The sequence below is a fragment of the Phyllobates terribilis genome, unplaced genomic scaffold (genome assembly GCF_046119375.1).
Source record: "Phyllobates terribilis strain yellow unplaced genomic scaffold, ASM4611937v1 Scaffold_10__3_contigs__length_209671492, whole genome shotgun sequence".
NCBI classification, from domain to species: Eukaryota; Metazoa; Chordata; class Amphibia; order Anura; family Dendrobatidae; genus Phyllobates; species Phyllobates terribilis.
The window spans coordinates 189,687,105-189,709,981 of NW_027362770.1; the positions used below are offsets into that span (position 1 = coordinate 189,687,105).

Sequence of the window (22,877 nt, forward strand, 5' to 3'; positions counted from 1 at the left end):
AATTAAGGATTGGTAGGAAAGAATGAACATATACATTCATGTCCATATTTGAACTGTTGTACAAAACTCTCATCAAAAATGGAAAATTACAACAAATGATAACAACTTTTGTACAAAAATTCAAATTCTTAAATCCAGTATCTCGAGTTATTGCGTCACATAAATAATCTTTATTTGAATGTGCGCAGTCACATGATTTTTTTAGAAAACATGAAAATCGTGAAAAGAAAATAAATCAAGCTAAATTTGTAAAACCAGAAAATAAATCTTACCAAAAGCCAATGAGCCATCCTCGAAATGAAATCTATGAACTACGTAGATTTCATATATGTTATAAGCCATATCAGATGATTCAAAAGTCAATTTCTCCACAGAAAGAGTTAAAAATTCAAAACTGTGACTCTCTAAAAAGGAAAATGGCCTCAATTGACGGACAGAGACAGATGAGACGACCAGCACACAGTGACATCATGGAATGTAGACTGAAGAACAGGCAACTATCTGAGCTTTTGAAGGATAGAAAAATGTCTTTTCTAAACAGAGCTTTTCTGGAGATTTTTGACAGAGATATAAGATTTGGTTTAGGGAGTGGCTAAGAAAAAACTGTAATTATATGTTGTATCAAAGTGTTACAATGTATCATTAGTTATTTATTATTTCATACAGTAAAATTGTGAAGTTATATAGTTTTTGTATATTTATATATATATATATATATATATATACATATACACTTGTATACAGTAGAGATTGTGTATAATTGTATTTATATATATTTATAGTAATAATTAAAATATTAATTAATAAATTAGAACCTCATATATAAATTAAAGTAGCAATATTTTGAACTACATTAGAACCAATACATGTATAAGATATTTAAATAATTCTGTTTCTGTATGAATTTGATATTTCATTTTATTTTTTATGTTTCCTTAGAGTTTTCATTTCAAAGCAGGATTTGATCAAACAACTCTAAAATGGATTTATTTCTTTATTCACACAGGAAGTTGGAAAAAATTGCATGATTTTATGTGTATAACATTTTAAAATAATAACAATATAACTAGCTGAACTATATTATGTGTAACACTTATTAATTCTTTTGTGCTGCTATTATTTTCTGTGCATGGAGTGATTTGTGCTTCATAACTAAAATAGCTTTACGGCATGACGTGTGACAGCTGCAGCCTTTGAACTTTGAGCAAATAATATGGATTTCCATTCCTATCTTTAGTTGGTGTCATTTAAACCTGGTAGCCAGTAAAAGAAGAATCTAAGACATTTCTATTTTTGCAAGTCAAGAGCATTTTTTTCAAGCATCTTAAATTTCAGGAAAATTGCATATTATATTATATGTACTTGGCGAATATTCAAATAAATATTAAGATATTAAATTTAATAGTTTACAATGCGCATTGATAATTAGGATACAAAAAAATTGGGTTAAATATATATATATATATATATATATATATATATAACTTCATATGTGGAATGTTTGAGTTGAATGAATCTGTGTTAGTCAGAGTGAAATGTGATGAATTTATCAGCAGCTGCTAAGTGTGATTTGTGTGACAGAGGCCTCATTTATGTTTGAAAAAAAAATGTTTCTTTATGTGAAAGTACAAAAATACACTTAATTCTGAGAAAATTATGATACATAATTAAGTATTATCTACGTTATATATATTTCTATATTTTTTTAGTAATTATTATTTCTTGATTTAGCTAACAGTGGATAAAGGCAACCACACATCAAAATGGTTTATAAAGCAAATTTACATTTAGAATAATTTTTCCACATGATAATTTTATAGTATTCAAGGATATTACTTTTTCTTATGGTTACCTAAATAGGTACACACCTTTTCAGACAAATATATGCTGCACATTGATATGAAATTTATGCAAAATATTTATAGAAGAATAATTATTTTTAATTTGGCTCTAATACATAAATTATTTTATAAAATAATATTTTTTGGTATTAAGGGGGAAAAGGTGTTTTTTGACCGTGATTACATAATAACTTTTGAGCAATACTTATTTTTCACACATTTTTAATAAAGCAAAAATATTAATAAGGTACAATGGTATAATTAAGAAGGGTATTGCATGCAAAGTTGCATAATTTAATCATTTTTGGTAATACAAGGTTATGACAAATATGAAATCATGCAGATAATGGAAATAAAAGGGTATTTTTTTGGAGAATATAATTACTCTGCATTTGTCATTAACATATAAAGGCCTAATTTTTATTATTATTATTATTATTATTAGTCTTAATTTTATTCATTTATAAATTTTATTCTTACTTTCTTCTTATTTTTCCATTTTTCATTTTTAATTCTCATTTTTTGATTTTATTTCAGTTCAATATCTCAATTGAGAAAGCACATTAATATTTAATAAAGTAATGTCTATTACAAGAATACTGCTTCATTAAATAGAATGATATGGTTCCAATATAATATACTCAATTTTCTGAGTAAACACAACAAGTCATTCTTGCATTCATATATTTATTCATTTTGGTTCATGAGTATACATTCTTTGATATTATTGGTTTAATAAAGATATAAACACTTGTTGTTTCAAAACACACTGACACCTATGGGTTGGAAAAGGTAATTACACCTATGACATAAAAATATTCTATCACATGAAGAACTTGATCAATAATGAATTACTATCTATTATTGTTTTATTATTCCAAACATAATTTATTTTAATATTTTGATAATAATTAGATGGACATTATTGATCGCTATGGTACGCTGTGATATTATAGGTTAGGGAAATTGCCAGATTTGGTATCAGATTAGGGAATGAAGACATCAATCAAGACATCGCAATTATGGATTCTATCTTAATAAAGACTTTTCATATTTATAAATCAAAGAGATTCTCAAAAGTTACAAGAAGAAGCAACCGATATCTGGAAATCTCAGAAGGTAACAGGTGTGAATGCTGAGTGATAATAGACTGTGTCAATTACAATACATACTCACCACTGATAACCAGGACTGCAGAGGACGATGATCCTAAATGAATTGTGTTGTGTTCAAGTTTCATCACGTTCCAGTGGTTTCTTCATGTTCCAGTGGTTTCCTATCACCTGAAAGCTGGTGAATAATAAAGGAGTGTCAGGATTCTGCCAGCCTGACATATGTGTCCTGTACATTAACGACTGAGTACTGGTTATGGTACTATATAAGGCAGGGAAGTGTCAAGTTAACCCTTGCTTTGCTGACCAAAGACGTCACATCTGTTATAAATGTGACACGAGACCAGTACGGATGACATGGAGGATTCCAGAGTTATCCAAAGACGATCCAACGTAAGTCCAGGTGACACTGCACAGATATTAAAGCTACATTTCATCCATGGACTTTGTTTTTTGTTATCAATTGACACACATGATCTTTCTAATAAAAAGTACAGTTTATGGACTGCACAATAATGAATACAATTATGGATTGTACAATATCTACAAAAATATAATTTATTTCAAAGGAGTTTTCATTTAAAGACTGTGTTTTAAAAGAACCAAGAAGAAGACGAGACGAAGACCCGATGACATCAGATGATGACGATTGAACCCGTGATTACTTCGATTTAGATTTAGTGAAGCATAATAATGCATGTTAAATGAATATTAGTCACGGCTTACCATAACATGAATTCACATCATTATATAACAATAATCCGATATTGATATTATTATTACTATTATTATTAATATTATTATGGACATTAAATTGCCAAGGAAGAAGGAAAGAAAAATGATCCTGTTATCCTAATGATGAACCTATCTACTTTGAGGATTTCAGTTGATGTCTGTCATCCTCAAAAAGGGGGAATTGTTAAATATTAATTGCGGATCTTCATTTTATTCTTAATTCTGAATTCTGTACCATACATTGCATAAGATTGCATAAACCATCGTGCTAGGATTTCTAGATGACTTGCGCTATTTGTGTATTTTTAGTTAGTACCATAAATAGAAGAACAGCTGGTATGACTGGGTATATAATGCCATGTTAGAGACAGGGGGGCGCTCTTCCCATTTCACAGGACACTGGACGAGAATCTGTGTGTGAAGAAAACAGCTGCCGATGTAGGCCCAAGGAGACACGTCCTTTACCCAGACACATGGTGTCATCCTGACACACGTGCTGGACACAAACAGACGCAATATACCATCCAGGATCTCAGGGAAAGATGGGTGACTCTCAACAATTGAGCTAATTGTGGACAAATGGACAATCACTCTAACTATTTAACTATTTTATGTAACTTCTGCAATCATTCTTTTTAATGGACAATTCAAGAATAAATCGATACATTTTTTATAAGAATATCGTGATATCGATACTTTGATCAATCGCATCTCGTAAGAAGTCGTCGATAGAAAAATTAAACGGTAATAAGTATTTTCTTACATTGTATAGTCTGCTATCTTCAGGAGTCTTCCGACTTCCTGCTTCCCGGGGCTTGCTGAAGATTGGTAGTTCGACCCAGGGCACTAACATGAGGTAATCAGAGTCAGCTTTGTGCAGTAGCCCTGATGTGTTTTAGTTATAACAACCCCTCAGATTCAGAGCAGCACTTACAGGCTCTAAGACAGAAAGCGTGCAAGAGTATAATACTTGCCTGGGAGACAAAACTGCAGAGGTGGCCGATAACCTAGAGAAGTTTATTGCTTTTACAAGCATTTTGCAATTTTAACCGTATAACAAGATGAAACAACACCTTAAAGTGTATGGACACCTCTGACATGGAAGAGATCATGTGTGTGTGTTAGTGGCTATAAGCTCCTATACACATTAGACTAATGTCATCCGAAACCATTGGGAGTTTGACGGATTTGGCTGATATTCTAATGTGTATGGAGGTGCCGACCGACTGATGGTCTTGAGTGTTGTCGATCAGCAATGTCCACTTTGCCAATCACATTTTTCTCCCTGAGTTAGGCCACCGGGCCAACGTATCAGTCAGCGGCTTAATCATAGAGAACACAGGAGCTGAATGAGCACTTCTGTACTTGGGAGAGTTGGCTGAGATGGCTGTCGGCCAAATTATTGGCCAAAGTATTGTTCGGCTGACAGCCACCTAATGTGTTTCAGACTGTAATCTTCATCCAGTCATTCATTCTCAGACCTCCTGATATGCACTTTACAACCTATTACTTGTTTCAGACTTTTCTTCAGTGGTTTGTCCCTCCCAGTAATACAGGCTGGATGTGAGGTCAGTGTGTCAAAAATTCTGTTATCTTCTCAAGATCTCATGTATCAGCACATCTTCATTCCTGGAATAGTTTCCCCTTTTGTACAGAATCTACAGCAGATACAAATTATTTCTCCTTCTACAGCCCATGATAGATCACTATTTCCTTGTGATAAGAGCCGCTTATGTCATAACTAGATGGTGGCCCGATTCTAATGCATCGGGTATTCTAGAATATGTATGCGGCCGACAGGGCGCAATCAGCAGAGCGGTGTTTAAATTTGGCGCCAAAATCGCTGATTAGTCGAGGCCGGCAACCGAGACCAATCAGCAAAGCGGTGTTAAAATTTGGCGGCTATATCGCAGATTGGTCACGGCCGGCGGTCGCGACTAATCAGCAGAGCGGGGTTTAAATTTGGTGCCAATAATGCAGATTGGTTGCGGCCGGCGGTCGCGACCAATCAGCAGAGAGTTATTTAAATTTGGCACCAATAATGGTGATTGGTCACGGCCGCGACCAATCAGCAGAGCGGTGTTTAAATTTGGCGCCAATAATGCTGATTATTTGCGACCGGTAACCGCGACCAATCAGCATAGCGGTGTTTAAATTTGGTGCCAATATCGCTGATTGGTCGCGGCCGGCCACCACGACAAATCAGTAAAGCGGTGTTTAAATTTGGCGCCAATACTGCTGATTGGTCGTGGCCGGCGACCGCGACCAATCAGCTGAGCGGTGTTTAAATTTGGCGCCAATACTGCTGATTGGTCGCGGCCGGCGACCGCGACCAATAAGCAGAGCGGGGTTTAAATTTTGCACCAAAATCGATGATTGGTTGCGCACGGCGGTCGCGACCAATCAGCAGAGCGGGGTTTAAATTTGGCGGCCATATTGCTGATTGTTCGCCAGGGAGCGGCGCTGCCTGTGCGGGTACTTCCGCTGCGAGCAGCTGGGAGATGAGCGACTGCTCGCAGCAGAAGCATCCCGACCGGCGATGCCGCTCCTCGGTCCTCCGTTCACATTTGCCGTCGGGAGATCAGAGCGTTGTTTAAATTTGGCGCCAATCTAGCTGATTGGTCGCAGACTCAAGCCGTGACCAATCAGCAGAGCGTTGTTTAAATTTGGCGCCAATCTCGCTGATTGGTCATGGCTGGCGTCCGCGATCAATCAGCAGAGCGTTGTTTAAATTTGGCGCCAATCTCGCTGAATGGTCGTGGCTGGAGTCCGCGACCAATCAGCAGAGCGTTGTTTAAATTTGGCGCCAATCAGCAGAGCGTTGTTTAAATTTGGTGCCAATCTTGCTGATTGGTCGCGGTCGGCTGGCGGCCGCGACCAATCAGCAGAGCATTGTTTAAATTTGGCGCCAATCTCGCTGATTGGTCGCGGCTGGAGTCCACGACCAATCAGCAGAGCGTTGTTTAAATTTGGCGCCAATGTCGCTGATAGTTCGCGGCTGTCAGCCGCGACCAATCAGCAGAGCGTTGTTTACATTTGGCGCCAATCTCGCTGATTGGTCGCGGCTGGAGTCCACGACCAATCAGCAGAGCGTTGTTTAAATTTGGCGCCAATCTCGCTGATTGGTCGTGGCTGGCGTCCGCGATCAATCAGCAGAGCGTTGTTTAAATTTGGCGCCAATCTCGCTGAATGGTCGCAGCTGGAGTCCGCGACCAATCAGCAGAGCGTTGTTTAAATTTGGCGCCAATCAGCAGAGCGTTGTTTAAATTTGGCGCCAATCTCGCTGATTGGTCGTGGCTGGCGTCCGCGATCAATCAGCAGAGCGTTGTTTAAATTTGGCGCCAATCTCGCTGAATGGTCGCGGCTGGAGTCCGCGACCAATCAGCAGAGCGTTGTTTAAATTTGGCGCCAATCAGCAGAGCGTTGTTTAAATTTGGCGCCAATCTCGCTGATTGGTCGCGGTCGGCTGGCGGCCGCGACCAATCAGCAGAGCATTGTTTAAATTTGGCGCCAATCTCGCTGAATGGTCGCGGCTGGAGTCCACGACCAATCAGCAGAGCGTTGTTTAAATTTGGCGCCAATGTCGCTGATAGTTCGCGGCTGGCAGCCGCGACCAATCAGCAGAGCGTTGTTTACATTTGGTGCTGTCGGCCACAAACCAATCAGCAGAGCGTTGTTTAAATTTGGCGGCAATCTCACTGAATGGTCGTGGCTGGCGTCCGCGATCAATCAGCAGAGCGTTGTTAAATTTGGCGCCAATCTCGCTGAATGGTCGCGGCTGGAGTCCGCGACCAATCAGCAGAGCGTTGTTTAAATTTGGCGCCAATCAGCAGAGCGTTGTTTAAATTTGGCGCCAATCTCGCTGAATGGTCGCGGCTGGAGTCCGCGACCAATCAGCAGAGCGTTGTTTAAATTTGGCGCCAATCAGCAGAGCGTTGTTTAAATTTGGCGCCAATCTCGCTGATTGGTCGCAGTCGGCTGGCGGCCGCGACCAATCAGCAGAGCGTTGTTCAAATTTGGCGCCAATCTCGCTGATTGGTCGTGGCTGGAGTCCACGACCAATCAGCAGAGCGTTGTTTAAATTTGGCGCCAATGTCGCTGATTGTTCGCGGCTGGCAGCCGTGACCAATCAGCAGAGCGTTGTTTACATTTGGCGCCAATCTCGCTGATTGGTCGCGGTCGGCTGGCGTCGGCGACCAATCAGCAGAGCGTTGTTTAAATTTGGCGCCAATCTCGCTGATTGGTCGCGGCTGGCGTCCGTGATCTATCAGCAGAGCGTTGTTTAAATTTGGCGCCAATCTCGCTGAATGGTCGCGGCTGGAGTCCGCGACCAATCAGCAGAGCGTTGTTTAAATTTGGCCCCAATCTCGCTGATTGGTCGCGGCTGGCGTCGGCGACCAATCAGCAGAGCGTTGTTTAAATTTGGCGCCAATCTCGCTGATTGGTCGCGGCTGCCATCTGCGACCAATCAGCAGAGCGTTGTTTAAATTTTGTGCCAAAATCGCTGATTGGTCGCGGCTGGCGTCGGCGACCAATCAGCAGAGCGTTGTTTAAATTTGGCGCCAATCTCGCTGATTGGTCGCGGCTGCCATCTGCGACCAATCAGCAGAGCGTTGTTTAAATTTTGTGCCAAAATCGCTGATAGGTCGCGGCTCATGCATGAAAATGATCTTGCTGCGGAATGCACGGTTTTTCTTCTTGAACCATGGAAGGAAGTGCTGTTTGAGAAACTCAACATACATTATGGAGTTCATCTTTACCCCTTCAGGGATCCTAAAAGGTCCGACAATCTCTCTCCCCATGATTCCAGCCCAAAACATTACTCCACCTCCTCCTTGTTAGCGCCGTAGCCGTGTTTGCATGGGGTGTCCATCAACCAGCTATCTTCCACTCCATCCATCTGGACCATAGAGATCATTTCATGCATGATAATGCCCCGTCTCATGCACATAACACATCTGCATCTCTGGCTGCTATGGGCATAAAAGGGGACAAACTTATGGTGTGGCCCCCATGCTCCCCTGACCTCTACCCCATTCAGAACCTTTGGAGCATCATTAAAAGGAGTGTCTATGATGGCGGGAGGCAGTTCACATCTAAGCAACAGCTCTGGGAGGGTATTCTGTCCTCATGCAAAACAATTAAAGCAGAAACCATCCAAAACCTGACAAATTCAATGGACGAGAGAGTTCAGAAGCTCCTTTCGAACAAGCAGTCCTATGTGCAAATGTAACATCACCTAGAATAAAGTTTTGAGTTGAAAACTGTTTGATTTCAAACCTGAGAAAATATTATTTGCATAATAATTTGGAACACAGTGTATACTCTGCATTTCTCACACTCTTTACACTTTGATACCATAAAGCCTGTGTGATCTGCACTTCCTGTAAATCAGTTTCTTTCATCCCCACCATCTTTACACTCTGATCTGCCACATACAATCTCCTCTCCAAACCTGCTGCTATCTCTAACACTGAGAGGAGGTAGGAGAAGAGCAGAGAACAAAGTGCTGTCATCCAAGTCTTAAGTTATGTGGAAGCGTGAAAGCATTATACTTTACTGCAGAAAACATTTTTAATGAAGACTGTGAGGAAATGGCACCAGAGAGATCCCGCAGAATCCCACCGTTGCCACCACTTGTGATGGATCCAAACCCCACCACCCGCCTGACGTCACAGTTACATCAGACGAAACACGTGATATGGATCTGCCAGTTGCACCAACATGACGTTCCGCACCGCCTAGGGGACGCTTAATGTCAGATTGGTACAGTTCGACACAGACACCCCCTGTCCAAATGGGTACAGGAAGGCACCGGGCGTGAGAAGAGGTGACCCATTCAGTCACTGACATGGCACCACACTCGCTCACACCCCTGACAGGCTGAGAGGTCCCTTCACTAGCCCCAGTGAAGCAGAACCTTGATCGTCGGCCTGGTAGAGCTGCTACCAGTTTCTATTAGATAGGGCCCCCGGTCCGTTAACTGGAGTTATATCGGGCCAGAAACCAGCCCGGTAGCATGAGGATTAAGCCGAACAATGGACATGTGGGTTTGTGGATCGAGATAAAAGAGCAGCCCAAGGTTAAATGATATATTTAATTGCCGTAAGGGCACACTAGGCATTACACTATATACGTAAGGGTTATACATACATAATGGTCAGAGATGCAAACTCAATAGTAGTGGTACAAAAGATATACAGCAGTTATTAAGAATCATTTACCAGTCAGATGAAAGGCCTGGCTTGTCGGGAAGGGGCTGCCACAGGGGAGGCTTGTGGGGCCCTCTCTCTTTGCTGCAGGACTTCGCCCACACGATGCATCCTCGCGAACTCCCAGAGACAAAAACACTGAGCTAGCTGCTGCTGGAGCTCTAAACCTCTCTGGGTCACTCCCCCTCAGGCCTCCTGGCTGAACCTAGATCTCCACTCCTGGCCTCTCTCAGCTAAAAACTCCAAGAACTAAAATGGGCTATACATCCTTAAAGGACGGTCCTAGGGAGCCGATTCTGGTGTCATCAGTGTAACATTCCTGGCGGCGTGCTTGCATGGTGCACCACCTCCCACCATGCAAGACGGCAATCTTACCTGTCAGTCCAGGCTGCACATTTTGTTTCAGTATCTGCTGTGTCCATGTCTCTTGTCTGACTGCTTAGGGCATCGGCGCGGCTTCTGCCTGTTTCTTATAGTTACTGTGTGCACAGTCCTAATGCGTCCCCAGCCTATTTCTGTGAGTCACTGGATACTTAAACCCCCTCCACCCAGTAGGAGGGGCCTGAGCAACACTTTCACTCAGTTTGTCTATTGTAACTGAGTTGCCAGGTCCTGTCCTCTATCTAGTCTGTTCTGCCACCCTGGGGGCTGAGTACCCAGGCCTGTTACCTGTATTTGTGAATTCTAGTCTGTTTCCGCCACCCTGGGGGCTGTATACCCAGGCCTGTTACCCGTCTGTTTCCGCCACCCTGGGGGCTGAGTTCCCAGGCTCGTTTCTGTATCTTGTTTCTGGTTCAGTTCCTGTCTGAACAGTGTTCTAGCCCTTTTCTTGGTTGTTTCTATGTTTGTATCTTCCTTTTACTGCAGTGTCTGAACCTGCACCTAGCTCCAATTCGTTGTCTCTGTACTTCTGTTTGTGAGTTTGGTGTCCACTCGCTACTTCATAGTAAGTACCTTGTGTGTATCTGGTTCTGCTCATTCTGTTTCCCTGCCTCCGTGTTTACCTCCTGTGTTTTAGCTATCTTCCTGTGTTTTCCAGTCTGTTCCATGTGAACAGAGTCCTGTCCTATCTACCTGCAGTTCCATTCTGCCCTGCTTGTTTAACACACCTGCGGTTCTGCTCCGCTCTGCTTGTCCACTGCATCTGCGGTTTTGCTCCACTCTACTTGTTCACCGCATCTGCGGGTTTTGCTCTGCTTTGCTTGTTCACCGCATCTGCGGGTTTTGCTCTGCTTTGCTTGTTTACCGCATCTGCAGGTTTCGCTTTGCTCCGCTTGTTCACCGCATCTGCGGGTTTTGCTCTGCTCTGCTTGTTCACCGCATCTGCGGGTTTTGCTCTGCTCTGCTTGTTCACCGCACCTACGGTTTTGCTCCGCTCTGCTTGCTCTCCGCACCTACGGTTTTGCTCCGCTCTGCTTGTTTACCGCACCTGCGGTTCCGCTCCGCTCTGCTTGTCTACCGCATCTGCGGTTTTGCTCCGCTCTACTTGTTCACCGCATCTGCGGGTTTTGCTCTGCTTTGCTTGTTCACCGAATCTGCGGGTTTTGCTCTGCTTTGCTTGTTTACCGCATCTGCGGGTTTTGCTCTGCTTTGCTTGTTCACTGCATGTGCGGGTTTTGCTCTGCTTTGCTTGTTCACCGCATCTGCGGGTTTTGCTTTGCTCCGCCTGTTCACCGCATCTGCGGGTTTTGCTCTTCTCTGCTTGTTCACCGCACCTGCGGTTTTGCTTCGCTCTGCTTGTTCACTGCACCTGCGGTTTTGCTCCGCTCTGCTTGTTCTCCACACCTGCGGTTTTGCTCCGCTTTGCTTGTTCACCACACCTGCGGTTTTGCTACGCTCTGCTTGTTCACCGCACCTGCGGTTTTGCTCCGCTCTGCTTGTTCACAGCACCTGCAGTTTTGCTCTGCTCTGCTTGTTCACTGTACCTGCGGTTCTGCTCTCCTAGTCCACCGCACCCGAGGCTCTGTTCCTGTATCCAAGTCTGAACTGGTCCCTATCCAGCCAGCGTTCATACCTGCCAGTATCTGCCTGTCGGTAAACCAGCCGTGCCTACCTGTACCCGCCTGTCTGCATGCCAGCCACACCTGCTAGTGTCCACCTGTCTGCATACCAGCCGTGCCTGCCAATATCTACCTGTCTGCATACCAGCCGTGCCTGCCAGTGCCCGCCTGTCTATATGCCAGTCTAACCTGCCTGTTCCTGCATTCCCCGGTGTGGGTCAACAGCTGTGACCGGGGTCTGACCTGGAGTAGCACCTGGTCCCTCTGCTCGGTTCCACCCTGGTTCACGGAGTCAACTGAGCTGCTGTGCAACCTTGGTCGGACCGGGTTGATACTTAGTTACGCCCATCCAGGCACTCCTCGGTTCATGGTCCAGAGGGATCACTAATCACATTCACGCCAGTCAGTCCAGGCGTGAGCGTAACAATCAGATCCAGCCGTGCCCCTGCTACACATGGATACCAAGCACAGGGGCCCTAGGGGCTCCCGCAAGGCTGTGCCGTGTATTTCCCTTTCTGTGCACGCTGGACTGTGCTGAAAGCCAGGGTGACATTCATCCGGTTCGTGTGTTTCCAAAAATCTATTTGGTGTATCACTGGGATGTATCGTATTCCCATAACTCAGTGTTGAATTATAATTGTCTGACTTTGGGTCCACAGGGGGTCTTCTTGTGCAACTCCACAGCTGCTGGGAGGTATTTGGCACTCCCTGCCTCTCGTCCCCTCCCTTCTTCTTGCTGCTGAAGTGTCCAGTTTCAGTTTTGCATTTGAAGATCTCTGTAATCCCCCGCCAAACAGGGCGCCATGATTGATATGGGATTATGTTTTCAATATTCTTCACAAAGACTAATTAGAAAGCTGATTATTTTACACTTAGGAATAAATGATCAACTAAATATAAATAGTGTAAAGGTGTCGATAACATAACTTTTTATTTTTGTCTTGCGCTGGCTTAATTGCTAGATTTTGTGGTAAATATAATGTACCGCTTAAATTATTAATTTAATAAGAATAATTTTGGGCGGAGGTTGGTAAAAAATTAAATTCTATTGTTCTTATTTCTATGCCAATCACTGTGTGTATAAATGATGCGATAACTTTATTTTGTGACTTATGATTATAGAAATTGGAATATTACTGTATATGGGGTTTTATTTGTTTCTAATTTTGCACATTTCTTTACCGATTGTTTTTGTGTTGCTCCATTCTAACAGCCATAAGGTTTATTTTTTTCTTGTTTGGTTTTATTACCTTCAGCTGAATTCAGTCATCTGTATATCATGGTCCAAGTACGGAGAGCAATGCACGAAATGGCCGGGGATTTCCTGACCCGAACTCGACAGCTTCATGTATGTGTATGAAGATGTTGTGTTTGGGTCAGGAAATTCGCAGCCAGTCCTTGCAGTCCAAGGTTGTAGGATGTCGTTTTCATTAGCACCTACTGCTTATGTGACCACAATGTGCCAAGTGGTTAAAGGGTTTGTTCTCATCTTCTTATCTTCAGGTGCACACACTCCCGGCTTTACAGGGGGTGCTAGCAGCAGGGACAGCTTTGCTGAGGCTAAGGGAATGTGTAAAATTTCCCGAATTTAGTAACTATTTGGAATATTTTTTTGCGTTCTTAACCAAGTGGAAATACAAGGAAGAAAAAAGTCTTAGATGTCTGGGGAGATGCAAAAATGTATCCTACAGTACAGGGTGCAGGAATGTGAAAAGCTTGGAGCTCAATGTTATTACTAATGACTGATCCTCTACTAATCTATATATATAATTGTCTTATCCCGTCTGTCTGTCTATCTGTGTGTCTGTCTGTCCAGGAAATCCCGCGTCGCTCATTGGTCCGGCAGCGGCCAATCAGCGCCGCGGGATTTCAGAAAAAAGATGGCGGCCGTTAGCTGCTCATCTGCGGGACGGAGCTCAGCGGCGATGCAGCCGGGAGATGACGGGCGCGAGGCGCTCATGTCCCGGCCGGTAGCAGCGGAAGGACCCTGACCGCCGGACCCATCTGCGGGACGGAGATGCAGCCAGGAGATGAGCGGCGCGAGGCGCTCATGTCCCGGCCGGCAGCAGCGGAAGGACCGCCGGCGTTGCTGACATCCATGCGGAAGGGAGGACCGGGGAGCGGCGCTGCGGGTCGGGATACTTCTGCTGCGAGCGCCCGCTCATGTCCCGGGTTCTCGCAGCCGAAGTAGCCGCACAGGCAGCGCCGCTCCCCGGTCCTCACCAAGACGATTCGATGATTGGTCGCGGTCTTCAGACCCGACCAATCACTGATCTTAGCGCAAAAGTTAAATACCGCTGTGCTGATTGGTCGCGGACGCTGCCCGCGACCAATCACCGATTTGGGCGCCAAATTTAAATATCGGCCGTGACCAATCAGCACAGTAGTGGTTAACTTTAGCCGCAAGATCAGTGATTGGTCGCGGGCCAAGCCCGCGACCAATCACCAATTTGTGCGGTACATTTAAATAGCGGCCACAACCAATTGCATGTCAGCGCCGCTACCCGGTCCTCCCTTCACACCCTAGCCGCATGGATGTCAGCGGCGCTGCCTGTGCGGATACTTCCGCTGCGAGAACCCGGGACATGAGCGGGCGCTCGCAGCAGAAGTATCCCGACCCGCAGCGCCGCTCCCCGGTCCTCCCTTCACACCCTAGCCGCTGATGTCCCCACAGTATCCGCATGGTGTTACAAAGATCCGGACATTTGTGTTAAAAATCGCTGATTGGTCGCTGGCGATGCCCGCGACCAATCACCGATTTGGGCGCCAAATTTAAATATCGGCCGCGACCAATCACCGATCTTGGCTCCACATTTAAACACCGCTGTACTGATTGGTCACTGACGCGCCCCCTGGGCCATATTCTTTAGGGGGAATATCCGGAGCCGGATCAGATGGGGGTTGTAGTCTTCCGAGTGGCTGTGACCCGGTCCGTGCCCAGGGTGTCAAACTCAGTTGTATGTGGCAGTCCTACAGATGTTATTAAGTTCTTAATGTCGACTACGCCACCCGTTGTATTGCGGTCACTATGGCCGCCGCTGCAGCAGGGTCCGCTGAGGCTGATGGTGTTGGTGCAGCTTTTGGTGGTATAACCCCCAACGGGTGGGGTATAGCCTCAGGGGGTCAGGTGCAGAGGATGGGGGTTGTGGTGGTGCAGCATAGATGTTAAAGGAAGACAGAGTCGGGTTATGCAGTTTAGGGTATTTACTCACTGCTGATGTTCCGGTCACTCCAGCTTCAAGTGACCTCCCGAGCCGTGCTGCATCCACCAGGTCCTGGATCCAGCCAACCCCCAAGCAAGTCCGGAGCGTGACCCTGAGCTCTCCTTCTGTCCTTTCTCTGGCCGTCCCCACTAGTGATCCACCCAGGTCCAGCTCCCTCGGGCCTTCTGTTGGGAGACCCTTGGCCTTGGGTTCCCTGACCCTCCACGTGGTATGCCTTCGTGGTGGATGTGGTGGGTGGCCGTGGCAGACGCTGCCCACGGCCTCCGGTCTCTGGCTGGGGTGTGTTTTTGCCCCCATCAGCTTGGGTTCCGGTACCCTGATGCCGACTCTTCACCCGTGGATTGGATTTGGGGTCTCAGAGTCCTCTCTTCTGCTTCCCCCTCTGGGTCTCTCTTACTTTCTCCTCTCTCTCTCTCTGGGGCTTCTCTGCTCCTCTGACTTCTTACTCTGACAGACTGACCCTGTTCTTTGATGGTGCCCACCTTATATACACCCTCTATGTGTGAGCTCAGGTGACCAGCACCCAATGAGCTCCTATCTTTACCCAGGCTGCTCCCCCTATCTGCCCCTACACTACTTGGGATGTACCACCCCCCTCCCACTCCAGCCAGGAACAGACTCGGTCGTACCTGCACATTTCTAAGTGGGAGTACCGTCGGTCTGCTCCTCGGAAATGGGATGTGTGTAGTGCATGCAGCCTACCGAGCTCAGTTCCACACTCCATCCTTACCCGGGAGTGGAATATCACACCTCTGGGTTGAGGTGCAATACCCCTGTAGCAGCCGAATCCTCAGGGTGCTACATTCCCCCCTGGTAAATCACAGCACGTCCTCGGGCTGTAAGACACAAATAACACCAAAACATACAAATTTTTGCATGAACATATAAAACATATAAAACATTATATATATATATATTAATAAAACTTTCCATATAAAACATTCTCGTCGCCTCTGGCTCCTCCTCCGGTCACTGTGCAACGTGTGACCGGGTAAAGTGCGACAGTCTCTCTGGAAAACTGGTTTTCCTATAAAACCGGTAGGGGGCGCTTTAGGACGCGCAACTATATACAGGGAATATGGCCGCTCTCAGTCCTCGGCCAGGTATTGGGGAGGAATGACCGCTCTCAGTCCTCGGTCAGTGGGATTAAGGGAAATACGGGTAACAGTTCACACTTGCTGGTCCCAACGGGGACTATATTAGCAACAGCAACAGTTTCAGTTTCAGTTTCAGTTCACGGTTTCAGTTTCAGTTTCAGTTCACGGTGCCCCGACGGGCAACTATATACAGCTTCTGCTTCGCTGTACTTAGCGACGGCGTCCTCCTGCTCTTGCTTCATGGTTACCTTTGGCTTCAGACCCGTTCGGGCACGTATGCTGGGCGTACAGGTCCTCTCCCAGATGCGGCACTCTTGGTCTTATGGGCGCGGTGGTGTTAGCGCCCGGGTTGCCCGGGCCTTGCGGCCAGGCCTGGGGTATCTGGAAGGTAAAGGGCACCGTAAGGACGGCGGCGCCCTGGGCTACTTGGCCCTGCGACCAGGCCGGGGGCTCCGCGGAAGTAGGGGGCGCTGTTGGTATTGCGGCGCCCGGGGGTACTAGGCCTTGCGACCAGGCTGGTGGTACTTCCTGCTTGGTCACGCTCGGGGTCGAGGCGTGTGACGTCACAGGGGTCGCGGCTCCCGTTTGAGGCCTAGTCTGCGGCGGTGACGTTGCAGCGACGGGCACGGCAGGATAGACTTCGGGCTCTGCGACGGGGAGCTGGGGCAGGTACGCGGTTTCCCGGTCTGGGGTATAGACGTCCCCTTTACCTGCCTCCACTCGTTCGGCTCCCTTCTCGGCGCCGTCTCCGGCCTTCAGTCCTCCCGCGCCATCCTCAGAGGCGGTCTGTCTCCTCGTCTCGGGTGGCGTGCTCCGCTGACAGGTCTCGGTCTGCTGGGCCATCTCATGGCTCCACTCCGCCAACGTCTCTCGCTGCACCCGGGCCATCCTCCTTGCGAGGCCCTCCAGAGCGGTCTGTGCACACTCCCGGTCTCGGGGGAGTTGTGCTAGGACCTCCACTAGGCCTAGTGGGGTCGTTGTTTCCAGCAGGCTCCTGACCAACGGGTCGGTGCTGCTCTGCTCTCCTACAGTCGTCTCCAGCAGGCTCCTGGCCAGCGGGCCGGTGCTGCTCTGCTTTCTCGCCATCTCCGGGTAAGCTCCTCCGATACTCTTCTCCAGGCTTCTTGCCTCCGGGTGCGCTCGCTCTAGACTGCTCCAGGCGACACCCATCTTTGCTCTCCCCTTTCGTCTCCTCCCCCCTCGAGGGCGGTCCCGGGGCCACTTGGTGATTGTCAGCTCCAGGGGCGGTTCTTTCACGCTGACAGACACCTCTAGCATCACAGTCTCTGTTGGTGGGGGCGGTTTCCACTTTTGGCGCCATTTTCGGTCCTGGCCCACGATGGGAGGTGGCCTCTCGCCACCCTCTGGCACGCCCATAATGGCGTCCGCTCTTCCAAGGCGGGAAACCTTTGGAAATGGCGGGAATCGCTTCCCAGTGGCGGGAAACTCTGCAGATGGCGGGAAAACGCTGTTAATGGCGGACAACCGGCTGGAATCGACTGGTGATGGGGTCCGATGGCGGGGACCCTCCGGAACCGGCAGGAGACTTCTTTTTGAGGTAAACTCATTCTTTTCTTCAGGCACGCAGTACCCGGTTGTTGCGGGCACGTAATCCTGCCGACTACGCCAAAGTTGACGCGCCCCCTGGGCCATATTCTTTAGGGGGAATATCCGGAGCCGGATCAGATGGGGGTTGTAGTCTTCCGAGTGGCTGTGACCCGGTCCGTGCCCAGGGTGTCAAACTCAGTTGTATGTGGCAGTCCTACAGATGTTACTAAGTTCTTAATGTCGACTACGCCACCCGTTGTGTTGCGGTCACTGTGGCCGCCGCTGCAGCAGGGTCCGCTGAGGCTGGTGGTGTAGGTGCAGCTTTGGTGATATAACCCCCAACGGGTGGGGTATAGCCTCAGGGGGATCAGGTGCAGAGGATGGGAGTTGCGGTGATGCAGTGTAGACGGCAATCAGAGACAGAGTCGGGTTATGCAGTTTAGGATGTTTACTCACTGCTGATGTTCCGGTCACTCCAGCTTCGAGTGACCTCCCGAGCCGTGCTGCGTCCACCAGGTTCTGGATCCAGCCAACCCCCAAATAAGTCCGGAGCGTGACCCTGAGCTCTCCTTCTGTCCTTTCTCTGGCCGTCCCCACTATTGATCCACCCAGGTCCAGCTCCCTCGGGCCTTCTGTTGGGAGACCCTTGGCCTTGGGTTCCCTGACCCTCCACGTGGTATGCCTTCGTGGTGGATGTGGTGGGTGGCCGTGGCAAACGCTGCCCACGGCCTCCGGTCTCTGGCTGGGGTGTGTTTTTGCCCCCACCAGCTTGGGTTCCGGTACCCTGTGCCGACTCTTCACCCGGGGATTTAATTTGGGTTCTTAGAGTCCTCTTCTTCTGTTTCCCCCTCTGGGTCTCTCTTTCTCCTCTCTCACTCTGGGTCTCTCTTCTCCTCAGCTCGCTGACTTTCTCTCTGCAACTGACCCTGTTCTTAGTTGGTGCCCACCTTATATACACCCTCTATGTGTGAGCTCAGGTGACCAGCACCCAATGAGCTCCTATCTTTACCCAGGCTGCTCCCCCTATCTGCCCCTACACTACTTGGGATGTTCCACCCCCCTCCCACTCCAGCCAGGAACAGACTCGGTCGTACCTGCACATTTCTAAGTGGGAGTACCGTCGGTCTGCTCCTCGGAAATGGGATGTGTGTAGTGCATGCAGCCTACCGAGCTCAGTTCCACACTCCATCCTTACCCGGGAGTGGAATATCACACCTCTGGGTTGAGGTGCAATACCCCTGTAGCAGCCGAATCCTCAGGGTGCTACATCACGGCCGTTATTTAAATGTTGCGCCCAAATCGGTGATTGGTCGCGGGCAGCGGCCGCGACCAATCAGCAGAGCGGTGTTTAACTTTAGCCCCAAGATCACTGATTGGTCGCGTGCGGAGAGCGCGACCAATCAGCGAATCGTATTGGTGAGGAGCGGGGAGCGGAATCGTATTAGTGAGGACCGGGGAGCGCCGCTGCCTGTGCAGCTACTTCCACTGCGAGAAGCCTGGAGATGAGCGACTGCTCGCAGCAGAAGTATCCCGACCCGCAGTGCCGCTCCCCGTTCCTCCCTTCACACCCTAGCCGCTGATCTCCCCACAGTATCCGCATGGTGTTACAAAGGTCCGGACATTTGTGTTAAAAATCGCTGATTGGTCGCTGGCGCTGCCCGCAACCAATCACCGATTTGGGCGCCAAATTTAAATATCGGCCGCGACCAATCACCGATCTTGGCTCCACATTTAATCACCGCTCTGCTGATTGGTCGCGGTCGACGGCCGCGACCAATCAGCAGTATTGTCGCCAAATTTAAACACCTCTTTGCTGATTGGTCGCGGTCGCGACTAATCAGCGATTTTGGTGCCAAATTTAAACACGCTCTCCATTCCTCACTAACACGGTTCGCTGATTGGTCGCGGCCGCCGCCCGCGACCAATCAGCGATTTTGGCGCCAAATTTAAACACCGCTCTGTTGATTGGTCGCGGCCGCCATCCACGACCAATCAGCGAGATTGGCGCCAAATTTAAACAACGCTCTGCTGATTGGTCGCGGTCACTGGCCTCGACCAATCAGCAGAGCGATGCAGAGCGGGGTTTAAATTTGGCCCCAAAGTCGCTGATTAGTCGTGTCTGACAGCCGCGACCAATCAGCAGAGCGTTGTTTAAATTTTGCGCCAAAATCGCTGATTGGTCGCGGCCGGCGGCCTTGACCAATCAGCGATTTTGGCGCCAAATTTAAACACCGCTCTGCTGATTGGTCGCGGCCGGCGACCAATCAGCGATTTTGGTGCCAAATTTAAACCCCGCTCTGTATCGCTCTGCTGATGGGTCGCGGTCGGTGGCCGCGACCAATCAGCAGTATTGGCGCCAAATTTAAACACCGCTCTGCTGATTGGTTGCGACTAATCAGCGATTTTGGTGGCAAATTTAAACACGCTCTCCAGTCCTCACTAACACGGTTCGCAGATTGGTCGCGGCCGCCGCCCTCGACCAATCACCGATATTGCCGCCAAATTTAAACACCGCTTTGCTGAATGGTCGCAGTTGCCTAACGCGACCAATCAGCGATTTGGGCGCCAAATTTAAACGCCGCTCTGCTAATTGCGCCCCGTCGGCCGCATACCTATTCTAGAATACCCGATGCGTTAGAATCAGGCCACCATCTAGTGTACTGTATAATGACGTCCAGGAAATATTTATCCCTTGGGGGCAAGTTTATGATACAGTATCATAATGGCAAGAGCCCTATATGTTTGCCTGCCCCTCCATTGTAGGGTCACCATTATATGATCTGTCCTGGTTGTGATACATTGGGGACTATGATGACTATGTCACTGGTTACTGCCATCGTGGTGACATCCCAGAGCCTCATGTGTGACCAATCTTCTATATATATAATCGTCTTATCCTGTCTGTCTGTCTGTCCTGGAAATCCCGCGTCGCTCATTGCTCCGGCAGCGGCCAATCAGCGCCGCGGGATTTCCGAAAAAAGATGGCGGCCGTTAGCGGCTCATCTGCGGGACCGAGATGCAGCCGGGAGATGACCGGCGCGAGGCGCTTATCTCCCGGCCGGTAGCAGCAGAAGGACCCCGACCGCCGGCGCCGCTGACCTTCATGCGGAAGGGAGGACCGGGGAGCAGCGCTGCGGGTTGGGATACTTCTGCTGCGAGCGACCGCTCATCTCCCAGCAGCTTGCAGCGGAAGTAGCCGCACAGGCAGCGGCGCTGACCTCCATGTGGCTAAGGTGTCAAGGGAGGACCGGGGAGCGGCGCTGCGGGTCGGGATAGTTCTGCTGCGAGCAGTCGCTGATCTCCCGGCTTCTCGCTGTGGAAGTAGCCGCACAGGCAGCAGCGCTCCCTGGTCCTCACCGATACGATTCCGCTCAACGGTCCTCTCCGCCCGCGACCAATCAGTGATCTTGGCGCTAAAGATAAACATCGCTTTGCTGATTGGTCGCGGACACTGCCCGAGACCAATCAGCCATTTTGGCACCACATTTAAAAACTGCTGTGCTGATTGGTTGCGGACGCTGACCGCGACCAATCAGCAATCTTGCCGACACATTTAAACACTGCTGTGCTCATTGGGCGCGGACGCCAGCCGCGACCAATCAGCGAGATTGGCGCCAAATTTAAACAACGTTCTGCTGATTGGGTGTGGCTGCCAGCCGACCGCAACCAATCAGCAGAGCGTTGTATACATTTGGCACCAATCTCGCTGATTGGTCGCGGTCGGCTGGCGGCCGCAACCAATCAGCAGAGCATTGTTTAAATTTCGCGCCAATCTCGCTGATTGGTCGCGGCTGGTGTCCGCGACCAATCAGCAGGGCGTTGTTTAAATTTGGCGCCAATAATGCTGATTGGTGACGGCCGAGACCAATCAGCAGAGCGGTGTTTAAATCTGGCGCCAATATCGCTGATTGGTCGCGGCCGGCCACCGCGACAAATCAGTAAAGCGGTGTTTAAATTTGGCGCCAATAATGCTGATTAGTTGCGGCCGGCAAGCACGACCAATCAGCAGAGCGGTGTTAAAATTTTGCACCAACATCGCTGCTTGGTCGCTTCCGGCCACCGCCACCAATCAGCGAAAAGGTGTTTAATTTTGGCGCCAATATAGCTATTTGGTCACAGCCGGTGGTTGCGACTAATCAACAGAGCCGACCGCGATCAATCAGCGAGATTGGCGCCAAATTTAAACAACGCTCTGATCTCCCGACGGCAAGTGTGAACGGAGGACCGAGGAGCGGCGCCGCCGGTTGAGATGCTTCTGCTGCGAGCAGCCGCTCATCTCCCAGCTGCTCACAGCGGAAGTACCCGCACAGGCAGCGCCGCTCCCCGGCGAACAATCAGCAATATGGGCGGCAAATTTAAACCCCGCTCTGCTGATTGGTCGCGGTCGCCGGCCGCGACCAATCAGCATTATTGGCGCCAAATTTAAACCCCGCTCTGCTGATTGGTCGAGACCGGCATGCGCAACCAATCAGCGATATTGGCGCCAAATTTAAACAACTCTCTGCTGATTGGTCGCGGTTGCCGGCCGCGACCAATCAGCAGTATTGGCGCCAAATTTAAACCCCGCTCTGCTGATTGGTCGCGACCGCCGTGCGCGACCAATCAGCGATTTTGCCGCAAAATTTAAACCCCTCTCTGCTGATTGGTTACGGTCGCCGGCCGCGACCAATCAGCAGTATTGGCACCAAATTTAAACCTCGCTCTGCTGATTAGTCGCAACCACTGGCCGTGACCAATCAGCGATATTGGCGCCAAATTTAAACTCCGCTTCGCTGATTGGTGGCGGTGGCCGGCCGCGACCAAGCAGCGATATTGGTGCCAAATTTTAACACCGCTCTGCTGATTGGTCGAGGCCGTGACCAATCACCATTATTGTCGCCAAATTTAAATAACGCTCTGCTGATTGGTCGCGACCACCGACCGCAACCAATCAGCATTATTGGCGCCAAATTTAAACCCTGCTCTGCTGATTGGTCGCGTTCGCTGCCCGCGACCAATCAGCATTATTGGCGCCAAATTTAAACCCCGCTCTGCTGATTAGTCGCGACCGCAGGCCGTGACCAATCTGCGATATAGCCGCCAAATTTTAACACCGCTTTGGTGATTGG

At 48.6% G+C, this 22,877-nt stretch overlaps 1 protein-coding gene across 1 annotated transcript in view; it reads right to left on the minus strand.

Moving 5' to 3' along the window:
* The window catches only part of LOC141164804 (uncharacterized), a 366,676-nt gene that overhangs the window by 305,968 nt on the left and 37,831 nt on the right, over positions 1–22,877 (minus strand). The window contains exon 2 of the mRNA XM_073650373.1: positions 3,018–3,131. The gene's annotated coding sequence lies outside the window, so the exon portion shown is untranslated. The remainder of the gene's footprint in view (positions 1–3,017; positions 3,132–22,877) is intronic.